The sequence below is a fragment of the Hippopotamus amphibius genome, chromosome 10 (assembly GCF_030028045.1).
Source record: "Hippopotamus amphibius kiboko isolate mHipAmp2 chromosome 10, mHipAmp2.hap2, whole genome shotgun sequence".
Lineage (NCBI taxonomy): Eukaryota > Metazoa > Chordata > Mammalia > Artiodactyla > Hippopotamidae > Hippopotamus > Hippopotamus amphibius.
The window spans coordinates 79,155,879-79,169,993 of NC_080195.1; the positions used below are offsets into that span (position 1 = coordinate 79,155,879).

The window sequence follows — 14,115 nt, forward strand, 5'->3', positions numbered from 1 at the left end:
TATATACAGTGGAATATCACTCAGCCATAAAAAATAAAATTATGCCATCACAACAAGATGGATGGACCTAAAGAGCATTATGCTTAGTGAAATAAGTCAAACAGAGAAATACAAATACTCTGTTATCACTTTTTATACGTGGAATCTAAAAAAATAAAGCAAATAAATATACATAAAAAATGAGGAACAGATTCAGATACAGGGAACACACGAGTGGTTACTACTGGGCAAAGGGAATGGAGGAGGGGAAAGATAGCAGAATGGTATTAAGAGATACAAACTAATATGCATTAAATAAATAAGCAACAAAGATATATGGTACAGTAAGGGAAATATAGCCATTATTCTGTAATAAGAAGTATTTTGTGATAACTTTATTTTTTTTTTTTTGAGTTTAAATGCATTTTATTTTTAGACAACCTACGTGACATGTTTTTCTTTCTCAAAAACAATGCCTCCACTCCAAACAAATCAACGTCAAAATGAAGAGCTCAAGATGCCATCAGTCCCATTTGTTTAAGTCCTGGTGTTGTGTGGATGGAAAGCAGCAACCAGCCAGTTATGACGAGCAGGTGATAGATCCAAAGTAACAGCCAAATTTGTTAACATTTTTCCATTTCTAAACCATCCTTAAAGAAAATCATATATGGGGTCACACCATCCTCACGGTAGTCCAGCAGAGCAACCATGCCATCTGGATTCATGTTTTCACCAATAAAGAACTGATAGTTTTTGAAATTAGCAAGGATGTGCTTGATTTGTTCTGCAGCCCCTGTCATAAAAGGTTTTACTCTTTCTGGTCTCTGTTCTTCAAGCTTTCCTTTGATTGACTTCATGTAATCTTTGAGGTACTTCTTGTAGGCTTCTTTTGTGAAGCTGGAAAAATATGGAACGCTTCATGAATTTGCGTGTCATCCTTGCGCAGGGGCCATGCTAATCTCTGTATCGTTCCAATTTTAGTATATGTGCTGCCAAAGCGAGCACTGTGATAACTTTAAATGGAGCATAATCTATAAAAATATTGAATCACTATGTTGTACACTTGAAACTAATATTGTAAATCAAGGAAAGGAATTTATTAAAGGATACTAAGGAGTTCATAGGCTTTCCAACAAGGTTAGTCTGTGAATAACAATATCTAATCACATGGTAAGTGTATCTCTGGGGACTACAAAGCCAGAGGGGGAATAATAACCACAAATGCGATTCTGCTAGCTAAGCAAACTGGTCCCTGACTGTAATCCAGGAAAGACACAGCATGGCCTGGCCTTAGGAAGATCACTCTAAACTGCAAGTGAGTCAAGAAGGGGCAACTGAACCAACCAAACTTTACCTACCTGTCTATCCCACACTAAAACTCCAGGACCTCAGGGAAAGTGGATTGCAATCTCTTTTCTAGGGCTTTCAGATATTACTAAAGTTTCCCAAGCTTTCCCAGCTGATAGGTAACTAAACCAGGACTCCATCTCAGGGTCTAAGTCCTTGATGCTCAAACTGTGGTTTGTGCACAATCAGTGTCAGCATCACCAGAGCCTGTTACCACTTCACATTCTTAGCCCACATTTCTTGATAGGTAAGAGGGGAATAATACCTGTTTTGCCTACTTTAGAGGCTGGTTGTGAAAGTCTTTGACAAAGTTTTTACTGACCTGCAAAAGAATGAGAAAATTCAGGATAGCATAGTGAATTTTTCAAAAAGTCCATTTTAGGCTATTTAAGGGACTTTTTATATAAAATTACCTCCTTGCTCTTTTACTATGGTCATGTTCCTTCATGAGTGATGGTGATGGTATATGATAACATTTTTCTCTCTCAAATATCCTTATTTGACAAAATACAAAATTGGACACTTTTGATCTCGTGGGTTTTTTTTTTTTTTCTTCTTTTTGTAAGTTTACAAGTCTTTCAAATCCCCAAATCTGTGATCCACCATGTGAAAATGTATGGAAAGCTACAAAAGTGTAATAAAACATGAAGTGTTACTATCTTATTCAAGCACAGAACACTTGCTGAGAAAAAATCCTGTTTAAAAGGAAAAAGGCTATGCTCAGTATCCAGAAATGTAAATGTCTTTACTGTCTCCTGGATTCCTCGGCTCATGGGAAGGAAGAGAAAGACCCAACTAGGTGATTTGCACCTTGCTCCTCTGGAATACCACTAAAAGGTATTAGGAGCCTCTTTAAGTCCCATGCTTCAGGCCCCCGAGTTTCCTGTTCATAAAGTGAACACTGAAGGTGAAATTTACCTTTTTGCCATACTTTTATTTTTATTTCACTGGGCATGTGTCTTATCCTACAAGGTGAAGGAGAAAGATTTGTTGCTCAGTTGATTGCAATCAGTAATTCTTTTGTAGGAGCAGAATACCTGCTGTAAGTGAAAATAAATGTTACCCATTTTTTTAAAAAAGTTATTTATTTTTGGCTGCCTTGGGTCTTTGTTGCAGTGCGCGGGCTTTCTCTAGTTGCCACTAGTGGGGGCTACTCTTCATTGTGGTGCTCAGGCTTCTCACTGCGGTGGCTTCTCTTGTTGCCAAGAGCATGGGCTCTAGGCACGCAAGCTTCAGTAGTTGTGGCACAATGGCTCATTTTCTGTGGCTTGCGGGCTCTAGAGCACAGGCTCAGTAGTTGCGGCCCATGGACTTAGTTGCTCTGCAGCATGTGGGATCTTCCTGGACCAGGGCTTGAACCCCTGTCCCCTGCATTGGCAGGTGGATTCCTAAAATGTTACCCTTTCTTATACAAATATTTAGAAAGGAAATAAATCCTTTTATTATTGAAAAAAAAAAAAGGCAAGACAGTCTGTTCATGGATTAGAAGACAATATTATTAAGATAGCAGTACTCCCCAAGTTGATCTACAGATTAATGCATTCCCTTTCAAAATACTAGCTAACATTTTTGCATAAATTAACAAGATAATCCTAAATATCATATAAAATGCAAGAAAACCTAAATAACCAAAACAATCTTTAAAAAGAAGAATAAATTTGGAGAACTCACACTTCCCATTTTTTGCATCACCAAGCAAAACAGACACATATTTCTTTCTGAAATCTAAAATTCCTGCTCTTTTTCATTCCTAATTCATCACACTTCCTATTTTAATGCAAATGTATATACGTATTTTCCAGGCATATATTAACATATGTTTTTAGAATTACACAAAAATTATTTTATGAAATACTTATTATACATTGAAATTTCGAATGGAAAAGGAACTTGCCACTTATCTCTTACTCTTTCTTCCACGTTAGCTAGCCACAATTACTAAAAATTGCAACCCATATTTAATATGAGACCCTGGAAGAGAGATACATATTATTTAACATTATAAATCTTTAAAACATTCCTCTGAATTTTTAAAGGTAACAATGCCGTATAATCAAATAGGATTTTAGCATTTGCAAATAACGTTATGTCAGCTCATGTAAAAATGCGTTTATCAAAGAAATGATGACCTATTAACATATATTAAGCCAACATATACTTGTTCTATATTTTATAGACTGTATCCCTGTTTTCTTTCAAGAGTAAACTTTGTTGGGCATATAATAATTTTAAATTCAGCAGTCTAAGTAAGGAAATTCAAAACCCAACATTTCTGTATTAACAAAGTCTTACACACTAAAATACAATTAAAATTCTGGAGCTACCAGAGATATTGATATTGTCTAGCCAAAGCTCTCAGTTCTAGTGACACAGGTCACTCAGACATTTTCAACTCAGTGCTCTTTTCTTTGTGAAATGAACACATTAGCAATTAACAATTACCACTGTAGGAATGAAGTACAACTTTTCACAAAGTTTCCCTTCTCTCTCTAACTTCTTTTCTCCCGATTTCAGTTTTATATAGTTTTCTCTTCTTTTTTTTTGATAGTGATTCTAAACTCTAAGCACAGTTAATGCTCAAAAATATCATGTATTACTTAAGGAAAGAAGTGTGTTAAATACACTCCTGTAGATATTAGCCCCCAGGGAGACCTCTTTGAAAATGTGGCTTAATGGTTAAGTCTAGACAACATATTCTTAGATACAACTGTATGTCCTTACCTACCTCATATACAGTTAACTGCTAGTACAGTTTTTCTACTGCCACTGACAATTTGAGAATTCAAATAGAACCAAGCTTTATATCTCATAATTTTTAAAGCATTTCAATGAAATTAGACATTGTGACTGACAGACTAACTTGGTGGCATTTTTTCTCCCTGATGAAATTAATCATTGCCTCTAGGAGTTAAATCAAACTTTCTCTGAATTCAATTTGACCATGCAGATTTTACAACTCACTTGAACTATTTTGCTGCTGGCAAAGAATCTCTCCATCAGCCACTGCTGTAAACTTTGCATTTGGCATCTTTTGAACCATGAAGACAAACATAATAATAAAAGGATATGACTAAGAGGCTAACAGCTTTTGCATCTGTGTTTCTCACATCAGTGGTAGTTCAGCAGATTCTGTGTAATTTTTACTTGGGGGTAGAGCTAAGTTAAGAATATGTCTTTTGAAGTTAAAGATAAAAGGTCATCATTTCCTGGACAGGTATAGATGAAAGGAAAAATTACAAGATACCAGTAGAGTTGAGAATGGTATAGGGCCTGCAGGCATTTTGTTGGAAAAAAGTTGGACAAACATAAAAACTGGTACACACATCATTTTTTCTCACATTCTTCTACAGTCCCATACCTGCCAAGGAAAATAGTTCTGTCTGATTTATCTATGAAACCACTTAATTTTGATTCAGTTATTTCATAGATCTGACCCTATGGTAGAAGGGTAGGGGAATTATATGAAAGACACAATAGGAGATTGGGTTAAAAATGGGGTGTATTAGGCTAGATTCTCCAGAAAAACAGAACCAATAGTGTGTATGTGTGGGTTCATGTGTACATACGTGTGTACACACATATTTATTATAAAGAATTACCTCACATGATTATGGAAACTTGGAAGTCCCAAGATCTGCAATCAGCAAGCTGGACATGAAGGGGAGTCGATGGTGTATATTCTGGTCCAAAAGTCAGTAGCGTCAAGACCCAAGAAGAACCAATACTGCAGTCTGAGTCCAAAGGCTAGAACAGACCAATGTCCCAGCTTATTTAGTCAGGCAAGAGGAGTTCCTTCTTACTTAGCCTTTTTGTTTTATTCAGATCTTCAACTGATAGGATGAGGCCCCCCCCGCCCCCCAAGACATCAGGGCAGGCAATCTGTTTTATTAAGTCAATTCAAATGTTCATCTCATCCAGAAACTCCCCAACAGACACATCCAGAATGTTTTGCCAAATACCTGACACCCTGTAGCTCAAATTGCCACATAAAATTACCACATAGGCAAAGCAGCAGTTGATCACTGAAAGGAGAATAATCAACCATCAGTCACAATATTTTCATCTGAATTCAGGCCAATGAATTCTGGTTGTACTCAATGGAGGGGTGTCCTTTACTTATCTTGTGCCTACTCTATCATGAATATAGCATGCAAATGCAGCTCCTGTGTATATGATTATACCACCTACTACCTTGTGAGTCCATTAAAGCATAGCCTATTTGTATCTTTCTTGAGTATCTAACACAAAGCCTAGAATTTCTTATACTTTCAATAAATATTTGTTGAACGAATTAGTAGATGACCAGTTACTATCTCAATTTATTTTAATCATAACTGGCATTATTTATATCATTTTAGAGTTGTCATAGAGCTTTTACATGCTTTATATCATCTAAGCATTTTAATCCCGATTCCACAAATAAAAAAATAAAGTTTAGAAATAGTATTGACACACAGCCAGAAGTCATCAGAATAACACTTGAAACCAGAGCTCCTGAACCCAATCTGTATAACAGGGATCCCCAACTGGTACCAGTCTGTGGCCTGTTAGGAACTGGGCAGCAGAGCAGGAGGTGATCGGCAGGCACGCAGGCAAGCAAGAGAAGCTTCATCTGTATTTACAGCTGCTCCCCATTGCTTGCATTACCTCCTGAGTTCTGCCTCCTGTCAGCAGTATGGTGAGTTATAATTATTTCATTATATATTACAATGTAATGTAATAATAGAAATAAAGTGCACAATAAATGTAATGTGCTTGAATCGTCCTGAAACACCATCCCCCCCACCCCAGTCCGTGGAAAAATTGTCTTCCCTGGTGCCAAAAAGGTTGGGGACCACTGCTGTACATCATAGCAAGTGTAAGGAAATGATCAGAAAATGATGGAAGAAAAAAATTAATATAAACTGACATTCCTTAGAATATAATTACAGATACTATTTAAGAATATAAGAGAAAAATTTTTGGTGCTTAACATACATTACCTTGTTTTATAGTTTCAATAACCATGAGATAAAGATTATTATCACCATTTCGCCCTGTGGAAACTGAAGTGTTCAGAAGTTGTATAAACTACAGAAGATTATATAGGTGGTAGATATCAGAATCAGGTTTTCTTCTGAGGTCTGACTAATTCTCAAAGCCTGTACTACTAACCAATGTAAAATAGCATTATTTATTTTTTAACATAACCTACAAAGTATGTAGAATTACAACATTTTATGGGTAAAGAAATGGAATATCAGAAAGTTTAAATTACTTAACTAGGCTAAAAAGACAATTAGCAGAGCATAGATTTTTAAGTCAAGTCTGAAACATATTTTTCCACTCACCTTAGCCTCCATGGCATTGTAGGCCCTTCCATGTGTAAGACAGGCACTGTACCTGCACTTATACTTTAACAAATACAAAGATATCCAGAAATACAGTTACTGGACTCTGAATTTACTTCTAATTTGGAACCATTAAATAAATCAAAATTTCTCTGTGGATTGCATGTCAACCTGAAATAAGATATGATAAGTCTAACTGTATCAACACAGATGATGTAAAGGTAGCACTTAGCAAGATGAATGAACATGGAAACAACAGTACAATAAATAAAGGACCTGTACCACAAATACTGTATAGAGTTATGTACAATTTTGGAAAATGCTTCCACCAACTCCTAAAAAAGGATATTATTACAATCATATTGGCATAGTCCAATAGTTTTTAATAGATGTAGAGGTAGGTAGTTTGAGAGAGACAGATAAATAGCCATAGAATTCAGGTACATGTAATTCATATGCACTTGAGGCAGATGTTTGGGATTCCATATTGCTCATTCTGTAGAGTGATTTTAGCTTAACTAACCCTTTCCTATGTTATTATCATAATCTAAATGTACAGAACCCCATCAGATATTTCTAAGAGCCACTTTGGTAGAACTAAACTGGCATTTGAATGCTAGAATTTGGTTAGTCACGGAAGCTATATGGTAACTGTTTTGTAACCTGCCTTCACATTGTAAGGTGCTAAAGAGATTAAATTGATTAACACCTGAAAGGAATTTACAATGTACTGCAAAATAAAACATGACATTTTGCCTAAAAGCCAAAGGAGAAGAAAAAACCTAGTTTGGGAAGGAATGCTCTAAGTTCAGTTTGAACCCATTGACCTTGAGGATGTCCACGATGGGATGCTTATCAAACTGTTTAAGATAAAAGAGATATCAAGAGATAAATATAGGACAGAAATAAAGATTTGGAAGTAAGGCCATTCAAAATAATTATTCAAGTTTTAAGTATGAATGTAATTTTATCAAGGAGTAGAACAAAAATGATGGCAAAATCCAGAATATTGGAGTGTTCCTACCATTGGTATTGGAAAGAAGTGAGGAGATGGGGACAAAAGAAGCATAGTTGCAAGAGAAGGTAGAGATGTCCCACAACTACCATAAAAGACTCAGGAAAGAAAACTTTAGAAAGAAATGCTGGCCAACATTGAAACACATTGTAAAAAGGGCTGGAAAAGGGGGGTGACCTGTGGAAAAACTGTTTGATTATTGGGGAATTTTCGGTAACCTTCCTCAGCGTAACCTCAATATTGTGTGGGACATATATCAAGCAAGAAGTTATAAAAAGAAAATAGCTGATGAGGATTAGATGTTGGTAATGCTTTTCAACTTTAATGGGCATGTGATCACGACTCTAAAATGCAGATTAGAAAAAAGGAAAAAGATTAGAGCACCACCTTTATTCAACATAGTATTGGAAATCCTATTCAGAGCAATTAGGCAAGAAAAAATAACATAAAATAAACCCAAATTGCAAAGGAAAAAGTATAACTGTCACTTTTTGCAGACAGCATAATATTATCTAGAGAGAACCTTAAAGACCCCATTAAAAAATATTAGAATAAGCAAATTCTATAAAGTTATAGGATATAAAATCAATATACAAAAATACATTGAGTTTCTATACACCAATAATAAAATATCACAAAGAGAAACAAAGAAAACAATCCCATTTACAATTATATCAAAAAAAAAGAAAAAAAACATAAAACCTAGGAATAAATTTAACCAAGGAGGTAAAAGCTCTGTATACTGAAAACTATAAGACATTAATGAAAGAGATTGAAGACAACACAAATTAATGGAAAGATATTTCATGCTCATGTATTGGATGAATTAACATTGTTAAAATGTCCATATTGCCCAAAGTAAATTACAGATTCAGTGTAATCTTCATCAAATTTGTATGGAACCACCAAAACCCTCAATAGTCAAAGCAATCTTGAGAAAGAAAAACAAAGCTGGATGGATCACACTCCTTGATTTCAAAGTATGTTACAATACTATAGTAATTAAGAAAGTATGGCACTGACATAAAAAGAGACATACAGATCAATAGGACAGAACACAGAGCCCAGAAATAAACCCATGCATATGTGTTCAATTAAATTCATGCGACTCACTTTATTGAAATATTTGTTTTATTGTGGTGGCCTGGAAATGAACCTGCAATGTCTCTGAGGTAGGCCTGTATATTTTAGACATTAGCCCCTTATCAGATATATGATTTGTAAATATTTTCTCCCACTCAGTAGGTTGCTGTTTCATTTACTGATGGTTTCCTTTCCTGATGCAAATAAAAGTTATGTTTATCCATTCATCTGTTGATGGACATTTAGGTTGCTTCCATGTCCTGGCTATTGTAAATAGTACTGCAATGAACATTGGAGTGCATGTGTCTTTTTGAATTATGGTGTTTTCTGGGTATATGCCCAGTAGTGGGATTGCTGGGTCATATGGTAACTCTAAGTTTTTCAAGGAACCACCATACTATTATCCGTAGTGGCTGTATCAATTTACATTCCCACCAACAGTGCAAAAGAGTTCCCTTTCCTCCACACCCTCTCCAGCATTTACTGTTTGTTGATTTTCTGATGATGTTCATCCTAACCAGTGTGAGGTGATACCTCATTGCAGTTTTGATTTGCATTTCTCTAATAATTAGTGATGTTGAGCAGCTTTTCATGTGCCTCTTGTCCAACCGTATGTCTTCTTTAGAGAAATGCCTATTTAGGTCTTCTGCCCATTTTTTAATTGAGTTGTTTGTTTTTTTGATTGGGTTGTTTGTTTTTTGGATATTGAGCTGCATGAACTGTTCATATATTTTGGAGATCAATCCTTTGCCTGTTAATTCATTTGCAAATATTTTCTCCCATTCTGAGGTTTGTCTTTTCATCTCGCTTATAGTTTCCTTTGCTGTGCAGAAGCTTTTAAGATTCATTAGGTCCCACTTATTTAGACACATGCACTCCAGTGTTCATTGCAGTGCTATTTACAATAGCCAGGACACGGAAGCAACCTACATGCCCATCAACAGATTAATGGATAAAGAAGATGTGGTACTTATATACAATGGAATATTACTTAGCTGTAAAAAGGAACAAAATTTGGACATTTGTAGAGACATGGATGGACCTAGAGACTGTCATACAAAGTGAAGTGAGTCAGAAAGAGAAAAACAAATATCATATATTAACACATATATGCGGACTATAGAAAAATGGTACGAATCAACTGGTTTGCAAGGCAGAAATAGACACACAGATGTAGAGAACATATGGACACCAAGTGGGGAAAGTGGGGGGGGGAAGGGGGTTGCAGGGGATTGAATTGGGAGATTGGGATTGCCATATATACATTAGTAATAAGAAAAAATATCAAATTGTACACTTTAAATATATGCAGTTTATTGTATGTCAATTGTATCTCAATAAAAGATCTTAAACAAAAAAATAAAAGTTATGTTTATACTATACTGTAGTCTATTAAGTATGTAATAGCATTATGTTTAAAAAAGCAATGTACATATCTTAATTAAGAAATACTTTAGGGACTTCCCTGGTCACTCAGTGGTTAAAAATCCACCTGCCAATGCAGGGGACATGGGTTCAATCCCTGGTCCAGGAAGATCCCACATGCTGTGGAGCAACTAAGCCCATACTACAACTACCGAGCCAGTGCTCTAGAGCCTGTGAGTCACAACTACTGAGCCAGCGTGCTGCAACTACTGAAGCCTGCATGCCTAGAGCCCATGCTCCACAACAAGAGAAGCCACGGCGATGAGGAGCTCATGCACCACAGCTAAGAGTAGCCTCCACTCACTGCAACTAGAGAAAAAGCCCGTGCATAGCAACAAAGACCCTACACAGCAAAAAATAAATAAAAAATAAAAATAACAAGAAAGAAAGAAATTTAATAAATAAATAAATAACACTTTATTGGTAAAAAATGCTAATCATCATCTGACAATGCAGGGTTGTTACAAACCTTCAACTTTTAAAAAATACATTATCTGTAAAGCACAATAAAGCAACATGCAATAAAACAAGGTTTATCTATATAAGGAACTCTTACAACTCAATAGCAGAGAAACACACAATTCAATTATAAAATAGGCATAATATCTGAATAGACAGTTTTCCAAAGAAGATAAATAGATGGTCAATAGGTTATAAAAAGATGCTCAACATCATTAATCATTAGGGAAATGCAAAGCAAAACTACAATATCACCTTACAATTGTTAAAATGGCTACTATCAAAAAGTCAAGAAGTATATATTGGCAAGGATGTGGAGAAAAGGAAACCCTGGTGCACTGTTGGTGGGAATATAAATCAGTGCAGCCACTATGAAAAAGTATGGAGGTTCCTCAAATAATTAAAATTAGGACTATTATACCATATGATTCAACAATTCCACTCCTGGGTATTTATCTAAGGAAAACAAAAACACTAACTTAAAAAGATCTATGCTCCTTCATCTTCACTGCAGCATTATTTACAATAGCCAAGATACGGAAACAACCTAAGTGTCCATCAGTGGCTGAATGGATAAAGAAGATATGGTAATATATATGTAGACAATGTAATATTATTAAGCCATAAAAAAATGAAATCCTGCTATTTGTGACAACCTGGATGGGCCACATGGGCATTTTACTAAGTGAAATAAGTCAGGTAAAGACAAATAACATATCATTTCCCTTACATGTGGAATCTTAAAAAGGAAAACAAGCTCATAGGTAGAGTAGATTGGTAGTTTCCAGAGGCAGATGGTGGGGATGGGAGAAATAAAAAATAATAATAATTCAATGCCAGGGGTACTCTCTTGACACCTGCTAGTACATGCTCCAAGCCAAGCAGCTCTTCTGAATGGCTGAATTCCATTATCAGGCCCAGCATGCCCCCATCCAGGTTATACTGTGATTTAACCCTCGCTGTTGCCCTGGCACCCAGGGCAGGTGGTAGGTTTTAAAAGGAAAAAAAAAGGATACCCATGGCAATATGACATAAATGCAACAATCTGTGTTTTTAAAAAAATGAGATAGAAGGAAAAAATATGAAGAAAAATACAAAAGGCCATTATACATTTGAAAAATTATTCAAATTTATATGTAATCTAAGATACAATTTAACAATCAGCAAATACTTGTAAATAAAGAATAGTCAAGGAAAAACAATAATGAGATACCACTACACACTTCTTAGGTTGGCCAAAAATAAATAAACAAATGCGTATTTTGACTCAGTAAGTCTGATACATAGACTTAAATTCTGCATGTTTAAAAACTCCTAGGTAATACCACTGCAACTGCTCCACAGAACAAACTTATATGTAGCAATATTGTAAAGTGTTTCAATTGATTTAGTTTGGAGGGAGGATGGGATACTTTGAGTTCATGAAGGTCAACCTAACAGTAACTAAAAATAATGCCAGAATATATTTTAGTCAACCTTCCTTTTCAGTGTTTTTACAGTTCCAGGTTGGAATAAAAAATAACCAGAAATATTGGGTAACAGCTTCATACTGGTAGACAATAGGTTTTGCTTGTTCCATCCTGATATAGATGGATTATGATGAAGAATTAGCTTCGACAAACACTTGATTTGATAAGGAGGACTCTGAGAGCAATTTAGGCTTTTAGAGATGCAGAAGAATTTGTTTATATATAAATATTTCTCTAAAGCTTAGATTTTATATTTTTCCTACATTTAATTTTTTTTTCCTTTTATATAAAGCATATCTAATTTCGAATACACTAGAAGAAGATATAAACAGACATAAATAGAAGTAATTTATATTACTTATATACTAATTGTGATATCTGAAGAAGGTTTTAGTATTTTTGTCTCCCACTCATCACAGAAATACAGAGTAACAGATCTTAAGAATTTGTTAGAAACCACATCATGTTTCATAGTGTACTGTTTCCTCAGTTGGAGGTACTTTTGGATGGAGAACTAAATCTCTAAGACAACATTCCTTCCTAGTTCTGTTAAAGGAAAATAAAAGTAATAAAATATTTACATTCAATAGAATGTTCAGTTAAACAGAAGACATGAAATTAAGCAAGCTTCTGCAAACTTTATTTTTAAACACCTGGAAGCTATCCAAAAACATCTGAAGAATTTATGCCAAATTAATTGTTTCCCTGGGGAGGAAAAGACATACATAAGTTGACAAAACCAATATTTATAAACATTGATTTTCTGAATAGCCTTCCTGGATTAACTTTGGGTAAGACATGAACATGAATATAAGTTCATCATGAACCAATCCTGGAAGAGAGACACCCGTATGTGAAGTGTAAACTCAGAAATAATAACATACACCTGCTAGGAATGTGGATTAATTTCCATTAGATACAGTACAGATGGGACTGGATAGAAGGAAGACAGCAAGGCCACACTCATAGTTACCCTCATGGAGAAAGCAGAATTATAGGGAGGAAGCAGGTATTGCAGCCTGTGAAAAAGGGAGAAAAGGTCAGGCTAGGCACAGATGTAGAAATGACAACCATTATTTGAGAATCAGTGGTTTTCCAAAGCAGTATTTCTGGGAGGTACAAGGCAAGAACAGTCACAGCAAACTGAAAGCTGGCAGGTAGCAGGCCAATCTCCTGGACACCAATTTGCATTTAAGAGTCCTTTACTAAAAGAAAAAAGAGAGAGAGAAAGAGAGAGAGAGGAGAGGATTATGACACATACCTCAATAAAAAGTGCAAAGACATGAAGATGCTCTTGACCTACAAATATATATCACTAATATATATACATTAGGATATACTCACATTAGGTACCAATTATGAATCATATACCATGTACAAGTAACCCTACAAGCAATATATGAATGAGATTCTCTAAAAATACAGCAAGGCACTGTAATTTTCCTATTTTCACTGGATGGAAAAATTGAGTCTCAGTGAGGTTAACTTGCATAAAGGCACATTGCCAGAAATTGGCAAGTCCATGATTTGAATGTAAAAGATTCTGGTTCTCAATTCTTATGTCTTAACACATTCTATATGGTCTCACGACTAACAGATGATATGCAAAATCGAGAAATGATTCAACTTAAACACTAATGCTGATATTGGTTGCTGTCAGGGTACAAACAGAAACTCAGTTTTAGGGTGAACAAAAGTTACTATAACTTTTATGAATAATATTTTTTAAATAATTATCAACAATCAAATAATCCCTTTGAGGCAATTCTAAGAATTTATTCAAAAGAAGTAAGAATTGATGGACTTAAGATTTCATTATAAGATTCTTTTTCTTTAAAATGACAAATAAATAAAAACTGAAGGTCTCAAAACAGGGTCTTGGTAAAATAAATTATAGTACATCCAGGAGAACATTATATTGACCTTGAATGATACTCTGAACATTGTCAGTGAGTTGGAAGGGGGCTTTCAAGGTAATACAGGGAAGATTTCTGTATCATTAAACCAG

At 35.2% G+C, this 14,115-nt stretch overlaps 1 non-coding gene across 1 annotated transcript; it reads right to left on the reverse strand.

The window, feature by feature from the left end:
* Positions 1-880: 880 nt before the first annotated feature.
* LOC130830693 (U6 spliceosomal RNA) lies at positions 881-984 on the reverse strand. Its single transcript, XR_009047861.1, has one exon. It is a non-coding gene; the product is annotated as a U6 spliceosomal RNA (small nuclear RNA).
* Between the last annotated feature and the right edge of the window lie 13,131 nt (positions 985-14,115).